Source organism: Cryptomeria japonica, chromosome 6 (assembly GCF_030272615.1).
Source record: "Cryptomeria japonica chromosome 6, Sugi_1.0, whole genome shotgun sequence".
NCBI classification, from domain to species: domain Eukaryota; kingdom Viridiplantae; phylum Streptophyta; class Pinopsida; order Cupressales; family Cupressaceae; genus Cryptomeria; species Cryptomeria japonica.
Window position 1 is genome coordinate 163,109,717 of NC_081410.1, and position 13,100 is coordinate 163,122,816.

Genomic DNA, 13,100 nt, shown 5'->3' on the forward strand with positions numbered 1-13,100 from the left:
AAGGGTACTTGATTTGTGGTTGCTTTTGGAGGTTATTTTGTTTTCCAATGTTTGCTCGTGACATTGTTTATGTCCTTTGTTTATGATTCACTTTTAACGAGAGAATAGAATTTTTGTATGAATTTTGCATGAAAATAGAACACTCAAGCACAATCCTAAGGTTGGCCATAACAATACTTGTTAAATCCTCTTGCCCAGAATACCACATTCAACTAGATAGTTAGAAACTGGTAGCACTATCTCCCCTCCACAACACTCACTTCTTGGGCATTACCAAGATTTGAATTTCTAAGGACCCAAAGATCCCGAGAAATTTACTATCTCAAATTGAGGGGTACATGAGGGGTTTCTTAAGCATGCATGTATCACAATGCCTCAGTAAAAAAGTAGAAGGTTTTTAGCAAACTAAAACAATGGCTTTTCTAGTACGAGAGTCTCTTTTGGATGTCCATTTACGCTCTTTCCCTCAAGAGGCTTCCTTCCTATAGAACACAAGTACTGGGGAAGTTGGCGTAGGTAGGCAATTAACACTCGTTGTGAAGACTTTTGTCCCACATATTTTATACAACAATTGAGAGGTGACTTGGCTTTAGCCCATTATTGCTTGGGTTGTTCTCCCCTCACTTTGTCTTATGGGATACTCGGAGGGACATGCCCTCTACCTATAAAATGAAAACAAGCATTGCTGACGCTTTTCTCATGCACCCAGGACCACGAGAACCAAGGGAAGAGGATAGTGCGTGTCAGCTGTGGGACCGCTCACATGCACAAAAGTACCAAAGAAAAGCAATCACAAAAAGATAGATGTTCTTTTTAGTGCCCAAATCTAATTGTTTTCTAACTACTAAAATGAAGACAATTTGTTTCAATGTTTAGTCTTTGGCAGCGTCCTACATCATATTACATTAGCAGTTTATGCTTTTGGGTCTTCTCCCAACCATTGCCAAAGTGCTACATAGAATACCAATAACACAAAAAAGCCAATATTTGAAAATGAAATGAAATTACCATGATTAAAAGCCAAATCAAATTGTTATACCTTAGATTCTACCTATGCAGAGGTGCAAAACAATTAGATACAGGTGCATATCAGATAGACACATGCACAAAAAACTCAAACACATGCGCAAAAAACTCAGACACAGGCGCAAAATACTCAAGAAAAGGTGCAAAAGTTTAGTGCACCTGCAAAATAGAGAAAGTTCGTCAATTAGAGGCAAAATCTTGCAAAATTAAAGGCATAACATACATAAAAAATATAATTTTGATGGGATTGTGACCCATTTGACCTCAGAATTAACTATGATGGTAACGTGTCATTCAATTTTAAATATTTTTGGATTAATTCTTACTTGTTGAAATGATTGCAAGCCTCAAGCAAAGAAATTGAAAACTTTTGAACCTCCCTAAGTGAAATGCAGAACTTGCAAATTTGGAAACCCTAATTAAGCTAATGTGAGGATTTGTTGTTCACTCACCATCCTAGTTACCCTATATGAGTTTGTTCCAACTTATCAAACCCTAATTAGATCAATTTCCATCAAATGAAAGTCAATTTGTAAAGTTTTGAGTTCATTTCAAAGCCCAAATTAAGGTGGTTTTGTCCTTTTTAGCTAATTTGCACAAAACAAAGAAGTGTAAAAAGTTTTTGTTCTTTGACCAAGCCTAATTAATGCTAGATGAGTTCATTTTAAGCCTTTTCTGATCAATTTATAATCTTTGCAAGCATCAAAAAGCAACATAATCTGCAAACTTCAACAAATAAGACCAAATCCCCTAAAATCTAGCATATGCGCAAGTCTTAGTAACACAGGCATGGGACACTTTAACATAGGCGCAAAACACTATGACACAGGTGCAAAACACTATGACATAGGTGCAAAAAAATGGAACACAGGTGCAGGAGGCCTGGACTACCCCAGAGAGGCTGTAATGTCCCTACTAGTTAAAGATCACTTTCCTGCAAAACAGACTGTTAGAATGTAACAAAATATATATTATTAATCTAATTTGCAATTAAACTTCAATTACTTAATTAAAACTAATCTCAATTCTTGGGTAATAAAAATGATACGAATGAAGTATTGGAATATGTCCTTAGGCGGTTGTAATGCTCGCCTTCTTGGAACCTATCATGGTTCCAAGCCTTACCAGGGAATTCGATGGAAAATTCGATTACCATCTTGGATGTAGCATCTTACATCCAAGCCTACCAAGGAAGATTGTCATATATGAACAATTCCTTGCCTTGGATGATACATCTTATCATCCAAGTCTACAAGAGAGGACCGACAAGATCTGTCTCTTCTTGGGTGAGCTTCCAACATCCAAGCCTTTAACATATATGCATATGAGTACTCAGTATATACTGCCTACCAGGGATTATCATAATCCTGAATTAGGCTAAGGGGATTTTCTCTCAATAGCCTCGCTTACATAGCTAAATTATTGTTATTCATATATCATTTTATATTTCATTATCATTTATTAATTTATAATCTATGCCTGCCTCTACATATTTCTTAGTTACTATTATTGATCCTACATACATACATATATATATTGGTACATATACATGAGACAATATTATGTTAAGACTATAACTCTGTCAAAGAGATTCGTGATATATCATATATGACAGATCCATTATAAACATATGTGTGTGTGTATGGCACACACGTCCACACACATATATATTCCTATGACGTACAACTATCCTCTTACCTTTTTTGCAGTCTGTTGGCACCGCCTCCCTTCCCCAATGGAATGAATTCAATCTTCTTTAAATATCCTTTGCACCAAATGGTCACAGCTTAGGGTGAATAGTTATAACCTTTGTCAGTGATTACACTTCCTAAATATAGCACCTCTCCATAGAAAATCGATTTGACTTAATCTTGTTAGTTTATTCGATATTTCAATCCCCTTGCTTAAGTACACATCATTACCATCCAGCTCATTGTCTGCTCCTTAACTCGATATTACTTAATATGGCTGTAACATTTGTTTGCAGTATTAATATAAATCCGCTATCAATGTCAGGAGGTCTTCTGTGGCTATTTTCCTATTTAATTTCTCCGCTATTATTTATAAAGCAATGATTCCCCTATCTGATTTTATTCTGCGTAACCTAAAAACTGCCGAAGGTAGGTGCCCGACTGTAGTAGATTTGAAATATGGATACATTTTATAAAACAATATTCCCCTTGGTTGACTGACTTTGAATGGCTTCTTATATCTTGCAATTGGAGTGATAAGTTATGTTGTAAAGACATAACTCTTACTTAGCCGTAATCACCTCCTAAATGCACTATTTCATGACTACTATGGTTATTGATTAGACTCGCCTTCTCCATCGATCTAATCTTATGCTAATTGCATCCTTCCATGTATAGTCGGTTATGTTATGACTACCACTTAATCTCTTGTAGATCGCTGCTATTAATTATCCTCATATATATACTCGGCTGTGATAGTGCTTATCTGGCATTGACCACACAGATGGATGGGTAGTGGCTTTAGTATGGACGTATTATGTTGTGATTCACATCGCTAGCAGTAATGTTGTACTCTCCACACGGTGATTGTCGTCATCTTTGATAGATTGTGTTGTTGCCATATGTATTCTTTCTCAATAACTATATCGACGGCTACCATTCCCCAATGAGGAGCCTTCGACGGTCTTCAGAGATATGACTATAAAGTTCACGGACTTCAGAGATATGACTATAAAGTTCACAGACTTCAGAGATATGACTATAAAGTTCATTAAGGGTTATGTAGTAATATTTTCTAATAATTCAATTATATTCAATTCGTGGTCGACTGTTATATGACCGGCAACGATATTGAAGGTTTCTTATGCTTGTTACTCATAAGTTTAGAAATCTTTAATTATTTTAGTTATAATATTGATAATTTAATAATACAGTATTATTTTTTATTTTGTCAACAATTTAATTGTATTATTATTTATTATTGAATTCTATTTTAGAATGGCATTATCATATTTTGATTGTTTAGATGGGGACATCACAGAGGCCCCTTTTCCTGCAAATTTAACCTACAACAACTAAAAAACATTCAGAAAGCAGAGAATTGACCAGTTTCACATCGGGTTCACCAAGAAATGTAACTAGGAATTTCGGGATGAGCATCAAAAGCATATAATTAGGCAACCACAAACCTTACAAGCTATGATAAGAACTCCTAATTCAATCAATAGAAGAATGAAAGACAAAACATCAAAAGAAAGCGCAAACCAAAATGCAAATGTTGCCTCCATTCGACCTCCATTGTTCTTCTTTCACCTTCAAATTGGATGTGGATCTTAGCTACAAGCACAAATGCAAGTGGATTGAGAGATGAAAATCGCAGCATAAGGGTACTAGAAGCGTGGTTAGAAATTGATGAAGAAAAGGACTCAATTGATAGGACAAGAGTCTTCAAATTTGAAAAAGGGCAATTGATTCACAAATTGGCATGATTTAATGACATGATTATGACAATTTTCTATGCCAAGAGGATGACAAATTGAGAGCAATTTGTGCCTCTCAATTATGACAAAATAGGGAGGAAAAAGTGTCATTTGATTTATGACAACTTGGGAGCAAAAAGAGCTCATTAACTTATGACAAATTGGAGAGGGAAAATAGCTTTTCAATTATGACAAATTGAGCACAAAAAGGGGAGCTAATTAGTGGAGAAATTATCGTGGGGGGGGGGAATTAGTGGAGAATTTGAATTTCAAAAACTAGTAAATTAGGTGTCATGGATTAGGTGGAATTTAATTAATAAATTCACACAAGAGGAAAATAAATTAACTAACTAAGTGATTAATTTAATGGTGACATAGGATAAATAAATAAATTTATTTAACCTAAGAGGAAGTGTTAATAGGGTCAAATGATTAAATCACAAAACCCTAGATTAGAAAAGAATTAGGCCAAGACAAGATTGAAACAATGGATATAAAGTTGATCATGATCAAGAGATCAAATGATGTAGACGTGATAATTGATAAGAAACCACTATTGATGAAGATCAATGAGAAATTGATCAAAATTGACAAAAAGGATCAAATTGATAAACGACAATTGACAAGGATCGATGACTAACTGACCCAAAATTGATGAGAATTGATAATTGATTGAGACCGATGATAAATCAATCAAAGATTTCCAAAGAGGTTGATTGGATGAAGGTTGAATGACAAAAGACCAATGACGAATCAATAAAAATGACAAGGAGACTAATAATTGACGATTTAAAAGAAATCCAAAAACGATCCAAATTGATTGATAATTGATCAAGAATGATTGATAATTGATTGAAAATGATAAAGATCCAGGATAAAACTCTAATTCGACACCAATTGGGATTGGAAATGTCTACTTGACATGATAAGATTGATCACAGATGATGATTAAGATTCAAAAATTGAGATTGACAAGACCTAGTTGAAATGCAGGGGGGATTGAAATTGAATAGGAAAGAAATGTAGAGGAATGACATGATGTCAGCAAATGATAAAGATCAAATGTGTGACTTAGAAGAAATGTTAGTAAATGTGAAAAACGTAAAACAAGGTCACATGGACATGTTAAAGTATGACACTGTAAGAATTGACCATTTTTAGATGCATATAGCTTCCTAAGTTTGGGTGCCCAAGTTGGAGAGCAAATATTGGAGTTAGAATTTGAAAATTGATGTCCTTTTACATGTCATTAAGGCAATTCAAGGGTTGGGAATATTTGGAATGAAGAGCCTTCTTTGGACACCTTGTTTGGTGGTTTTGAATCTCTTGTAATTCTATATAAACAACTTCTTGAATGAAAGTGAATGTATTTTAATCAAATTTATTTTTTTATAATCCATACTTGACCTCTCTTTTTTTTTTTCCCCGCAAAGGTTTCTCAACCTAAATCTTGTTTTATGCTATTCTCATATGTTGTTGATTTCTACCTCATTTTTGCTATTTTATAGTGATGTTATGCATGATTTATTGTTTTTATAAGTTCACATAAGGTTGTGTTAATGAGCATGATATAAAGCTGATTTTTAACATCATAAAGAAGAAATATCTAAGCAAGGTAATTCCATATTAAGGAAACTTAATTTTATATTTGCATACAAGTTTCATATTTTCATGTTGAAGATGTCCAAGCCTTGTATATTTTTTATTTGGATAGAGATTGAATTTCACAACCTTTGGGAACTTGTATATTTCTCAACATTTGGTATTAGAGTTGAAAAATAATTGTTTCTAGATATTCTTCTTTTTTATTTCATAGCTTGGAAAGCTTGTGGGATTTTGTTAAAATGAATTAAATATTTTTGAATTCTTATGGGTTGTAATGGATGTTATTTGATTTTTTTTTTAGATCAGTGAGATTGGAAGTCAGGAATATTGTCAATGTGATCTATGTTGGGCATTTGAATCTCATGGTTGTGGATCTTTATTGATTTGGTTATATTTTGGTAACTTCAAGCTCTTATTGAACAATGAATGTGTATCTTATTATTTGGTCATTTTGTTTCTTTAACTTTTGGTCATTTGTAGTGAGAAGGTGTTTGTGTTAGTTGGTTACTTTTGACATCTTGGTCACATGGAAAATCATTGTCTATTTAGACTACAAAATGAAGTTCTTATGTTGGGTTCATGATTTGAGCCATTGGTTACAAGAAAGCACTAGAAGATAATCCCATGGACTCTTTTTGAGTTGTGGATCTGATATGTTTCATATGTTTTAAGCTGTTGGACAAATTGGTTTTCCTATTGGATTGATTTTTTCTCTCATTTTCAGCTATTGGCTTGTAAATATGTTTTTGTTCCATTATTCCAGTGACATGTTTGATATGAATGTCTAAACATTTAAGTGGATTTCAAATTTACAAATATAATTTTGCAGGTTTTACATGTTAACTAAAATTTGTTGTGTGTCTAGATCTATGATAAGACTGTATTCAGGGTGTTATGAATGAAGACAATTACAAGTTTGCATGGTTACTTGGAATATTCTTATTGATCTATGGTTACACCTATGTGGGTTAGTTTTGAAAATTAGGTCTATCATTGATCCTGATGTTTGAGTCTTGGAAATCCACGTGTTAAGGCATAATCATATTTGTTCTTGATGCTCTGCAAAAAGGATTAGAAAATCTGTTTGATGGCAACACACACAAGAGCACAAGAAACAAACGTTAGTGTTAGCAACAAAAGATTATCCTAAACAGGCATATCAAGAGAGATATTAAGCATGAAATAGAAAGCATATAAACATAGAATAAAATAGCTAATCAAGATGCTCATAGTTGCTCCTCCCTTGTTCCTCTCCTCTCCAAGTCCCAAATGAGTGTAGCTCTCAGCTTTTAGCACTAGCCATGGATGCCATATGGAGATTCAAGATAGTTGAATATGATAAGCAAATGCTATGCAAGTGTAGATAGTGATGCTATGAGAAAGCTCTATGCTAATGCCAGTATAACAACAATACTCTAAATGCTTCTCTTTTGCTTGAGGAGAAGGGTTCTATTTATAGAAGAAATGAGGAAATGAAGGGTTAAGATTGAATGGTTTAATCAAGGGCCAAGTTTGAAAGTTGGAGATCCATGTGCACAATTGGCACCAATAAAATGGTGACAAGTGTCAATATAGAATTGGGTTGAGAGAAGAGGTTGGAGGCATTAAACACCTGAGAAGACCTCATGGTTATCTAGAGGCTAAGGGTCAAGTCCAAATTAAGATTACCCATTGGATCAAGAGTTAATTCAAGGATAAACCTTTGTGCAAATGTTTAAGAGATAATCATGGTCAAAGCATTAATGGCCTGATGAGACCTTTGGGTTGGGTAGAGGTTGAGTCAAAACAAATGTTTTAACCATGTGGGAGGGTTTGAGGTAACCATTAATGGTTATTGGAGATTTTGGGGATTAAGTGGTTGAAGGTTGAAAGCCTTCAATGGTTATCAAAGACTTTGAGCCATTTAGTGGTTGAAGGTTGAAAGCCTTTAATGGTTATCAAAGACTTTGAGGGTTTGAGAAGTGACTTCCCTTTTGCTTAGGAATGTGACAAAGTTTAGAGAAGGGGTTAGGTTATTTAGAAGTGATTAGAAAATTCTAGAAGGGGTTTAGGCATGCAAGTGGATTTTGTAGGAAAATGCAAGTGGGAGAAATTTTGGTATTTTCAATTAAAATAAAATCATTTATTTCAATTAAATGGTGTAATTTGCATTTGGATAAATATTCAAATAAATATTAATTTATTTAAATGAGAAAAATGAAGATAAAGCATTAAAATGCTTGAAGACTTTGAGGGAAACCATTAAAGGCTTGAAGACTTTAAGGAAAACCATTAAAGTTTTAAGAAGACTATAGAAGGAAGCCATCAAGTTTGAAGACTTTAAAGCCATCAAGTTTGAATACTTTAAGGGAAACCATTAAAGGTTTCAAGTGGGTGAGGATAAATAGGATTTTAAATAAATAATTTATTTAAAATAGTTGTGCAACTTGCTTTTGTAGGAAAATACAAGTGGGTAGAGGATAAAGGTGATTTAAATAAATGTTAATTTATTTAAATGTGAGAGGTGGGATTTTGGGGGATTTAAATAAATATTAATTTATTTAAATATGAGAGAATATTTAATTAAATAAATATGATTTATTTATTTAATTAATAGTCTGAATTTGGTTAAGTGAATTAAATCAAATAAATTGAATAATTTATTTAATTAATAGGAGAAGAGGGTTAAGATGAATTAATTAAATATTAATTTAATTAATTATTAATTGATGGTTAAATAATTAAATAAATACTAAGTATTCATTTAATTAAGTGGACAGATTTATGTGACTACAGTTCTATATGATGCTAATTTGGGCTTCACTCTTTTTCAACAAGATTGGAGCATTGGTTATAAATTTCTCCTTTGAGATGTTGCATTTGTGTAAATCTTGTAAATTACTTTATGTAGATTTTTTTGGCAGACCTTATTGTTAATCATAATATTATATTGGTATGTTGATTGCAATTGGAAAAAAGATTCTTTGGGAGTACTTGATAAAAAATTTCATTTCAATCTTAGCAGTAGTTTATGGTGCATGGGAAGCTTTGCTCACTTTTAGTGGAACTTTATGTACTTAAAAAATGTGTTCTATATTTTGTTTCAAAATTTTGGTTCTAAGTTATTGCAATGTGTAAATCTCTATAAATAATTTGTGATTAGAAGATAGATGATCTTTTGCAATGGTTGTTGTAGTCATATGGAACTCTTGGATTTTGTCTTTATATTGTAGTGAGAGTTTGACATCTTTGGTTTTGTTGACAAAGGACGTGCTATAGTTTATGTTATTAGTTTGGAGATTATGGTTGACTCTTCCCTTTGGGAGCTCTTGGTGTTGAGTTCTTTGATCATGCTAGGGCCACAGATGATCTTTAGCTAGAAGATGGTTATTGTAATTCCTAGAGAGCTTGCTTACATGGATCAATGGGAGCTTTGGCAATGAGATAGATTCATCATTCAATGATGGATGGTTTGTGATTGGAGATGGTATCATATTAGTTTTCCATAGACGACTTTTGAGTCTTTGGTGAGGTGTCAGTTTATGATATGTTCTTTGGAGCATATGATCTCCTTGGAGGAGATGTTAAATCATGATGTTGTGATATGTTCCTAATTCTATAAATATGATTTCAACAATGATCTTATTAGTTCTCTTTGGTTTTGAGTATTAATCATTTAGTAGAGTTTCATGATTTTACAGGGTTGCATTTGAAGTTGGAATGGAGTAATTGGTGGATGCTTATGGAGACTAGAGATTGCATGTTTACATGATCATGTGTTGAGATGGTTACTCTTTCATGAGGATTTCAACAAAAATATTGAGGAGCCTACACTTGGTTATGTTGCAAGGTGTGCACCCTTGGTCTCCTTGTATTGTGTAGTGTAGTGCTTGAGTTTGTGACATGACTTAACCACATATTGTGGATTCTATCAGTCTAGTGGTTGTATTGGGCATTAACAAGTCGATCTTTTGGTGCAACGACGACAATCGTACTTCTACCTAGTGGTATTCGAGCATGGGTCATAGGTTCAAACCCCCTCGCTTGTGCTAGAGGGGATTGTTGCAAGGTGTGCACCCTTAGTCTCCTTGTGTTGTGCAGCACAATGCTCGGGTTTGTGACATGGCTTAACCACCTCATGTGGATTCTATTAGTCTAGTGGTTGTATCAAGCATTAACAAGACAATCTTTTGGTGCAACGACAATCATACTTCTTACAGGTTATGGGTGTGAATCCATTATGGACCTAAAGAGAAGATTGCCATTTATTGTAAGCTTTTATTGTTGGTTTTGTGTGCTCATGACAATATTGTATACAACTCTTGGTCTATTTGACATGTGAATGATCTAAGAGGTAGTTATCCCTTGATTATTAGATGTGTTCTTTATTTTATAGCTTGTCTTCTCATGTGAGTTAGTCTTGAAAATAACAATTTCGAGGACTTGTTGAGAAAAAGATGCATGGTTTTATGAATCTTTATTGTTTTCCTTTTTGTTGGTCTTGAGCTATGGATCTAGTTCTAAGGACTTATTTGGAGAGGTATAGGAAATGGTTTATGTCTTTGTAACTTTTCTCTTTGTTTTGGGAATGGTTTATGTATTTGAACTACCTTTGATATGAGAAGTTTACATCTATTGCTAACATATTTGATTTGATTTGAATGTTATATGTTGATATCATTTTAGTTTGGGAATGGTGAAGGAGATCTAACATTACACCACATCTTGGTACATGATAGTGTGGAAGAAGTATATGGTTTGATTTACCAGTTCTCTTCTTTGGTCTTGTTTTTCGTTTTGGATATTTGTAATACTCAGTTGAGTGTGAAGAAATTGGGAGAGTTATGGAGACTAGTGGTAAGAGAGGTATTGCAACATATTTGGTTGCAAAATTTGCATATCAATGTATGCTTTCTTCATAGTATATTATCAAGGAGTTAGCCACATCCTCCCCATTAAGTACTATATAGATAAATTCGATATGCTTTGATTTTGTTTGAAATTCGACATTACTCGGTTGAGTGTGAAGAAATTGGGAGAGTTATGGAGACTAGTGGTGAGAGAGGTATTGCAACATATTTGGTTGCAAAATTTGCATATCAATGTATGCTTTCTTCATCGTATATAATCAAGGAGTTAGCCACATCTTCCCCATGAAGTACTATATAGATAAATTCGATATGCTTTGATTTTGTTTAAAATTTGACATTACTCATGCAATGGGTCTTCTAGATATACATCTGGTTATCCTCTATGCTATCTTGGTTTGTTGATTACTAATGTTATGATAAGTTTGCATATTTCAGTGGATTAGGATCTACGAGTTATGCAATTATGTGGCTTGATCACCCATTTGATTATCGTGGGATGACTCAAATGTTTGAATTATTTTGGCATTAATGCTAACTTTGTTAGTTGGCCTTGTTTGTGGTAAATTATGCGTTGGTATGTTTGAATTTGATACTTGTGGTCATTTTAGAGTTGATATGTTGATGGCATGAAGTCTATCTATGTTGGTATACTCGGGTTTAAGGTATGCTTGGATGAGTTGCATTTTTTTGTGGTTGTTATTCTAGGTGGAATGAGTAAGGTAGCTACTCAAAGCTTTTGTTATCATTTGAATTTGATACTTGTGTTCATGTAAAGATTGATGCAAAATCTAGTGACAATCAACATGATTCACAACATGCTCATTTTTCTTTCGTAGGTGGCATATTGGAGGATGTGGGGAGTTTTTACTTGATAGTGTTTATGATGGTATGTGTTTGGCTAAGGGATGCTTTTCCCTTGTTTGTGATTCTCATGGGTGTGTTTACAATGTATGATGTCAAGTGAGAGAATGTTGGCATTAAGGAGTCATCTACCTTGTAAATCCTATTGCATGGTTCCAACATTCTTAGAAAGTGTCCTAAGGCACTCACTTAAGGTGTGGAAAAATAATTATTAATATTTATTCTCACTATTGTTTGTAATACATTCTCATAAGGGATGATGTGTTCCACTAGTGGCAATAAAGGTGGATTGTAGACACAATTATTTATATTGTTTGTCCTACCACGTCGATCCCTAGAATGGGATAGGTAATGACATGGGAAATAGACAAATGAGTGACTTGTGGGCTTCTCCAAGTGGGTTCTTGGAAGATGCAATAGGTGTCTCTTGGTATTTCATCCCTTATTGAATTTAATGTTTGGATGCCCAAGTTGGAGTGAAAGTATTGGAGCCAAAATCGATGTCTTTTTGCATTCTATGGTGGCAATCCAAAGGTTGGGGATGTTTGGAATGGAATTCCTTCTTTGGAAGCCTTTTTTGGTGCTTTTGGAGCTTTTGTCATTATGTATAAATGACTCCTTGCATGTAGAATTAAGGAGGAACAGTTGAATGTAGAGTTGAGGCATAAGGAGGTTGTTCACAAGTAGATAGGTGTTATCATGTTGGAGGCAAAGAGGAAAATGGAAGTGGATGCTCTTATGTTGCTGATTTGTGTCTCAATGTTTCTCCACATAACTCATGTATTACGTGATGCTCTTATGTTGCTGATTTGCATCTCATTGTTGCAATCTTATGGTGATGTTATGCAAGATTTATTATTGTTATAAGTTCACATAAAGTATTGTTAATAAGCATGATACGAAGGCTGATTTTTATCATCATAAAGAAGAAGGATCTAAGCATGGTTACCATATTAAGGAAACTTAATTTCATATTTGCATATATGTTTCAAATTTTCCATGTTAAAATTGTCCAAGACTTGTAGCTCATCCTTTAATTGATTTGGATGGAGATTGAATTTTAAAACTTTTGGTATTGAACTTGTATATTTCTAAATATTTACAACAAGGGTGATAGAATCATGCCCACAAACCTAAATTTGAAGCAAAAATAAACTATGAAATAAAACTTAAAAATCTCAAAAACAATGCAACTTGGAACCAATAAAACATGTAGATTCAAACAATAAAACACACGTATTAGAAGATTCTTTTTATGGCACAAATATTAGACTCGAAACATCCTCAAATATAAAATGACATAAATC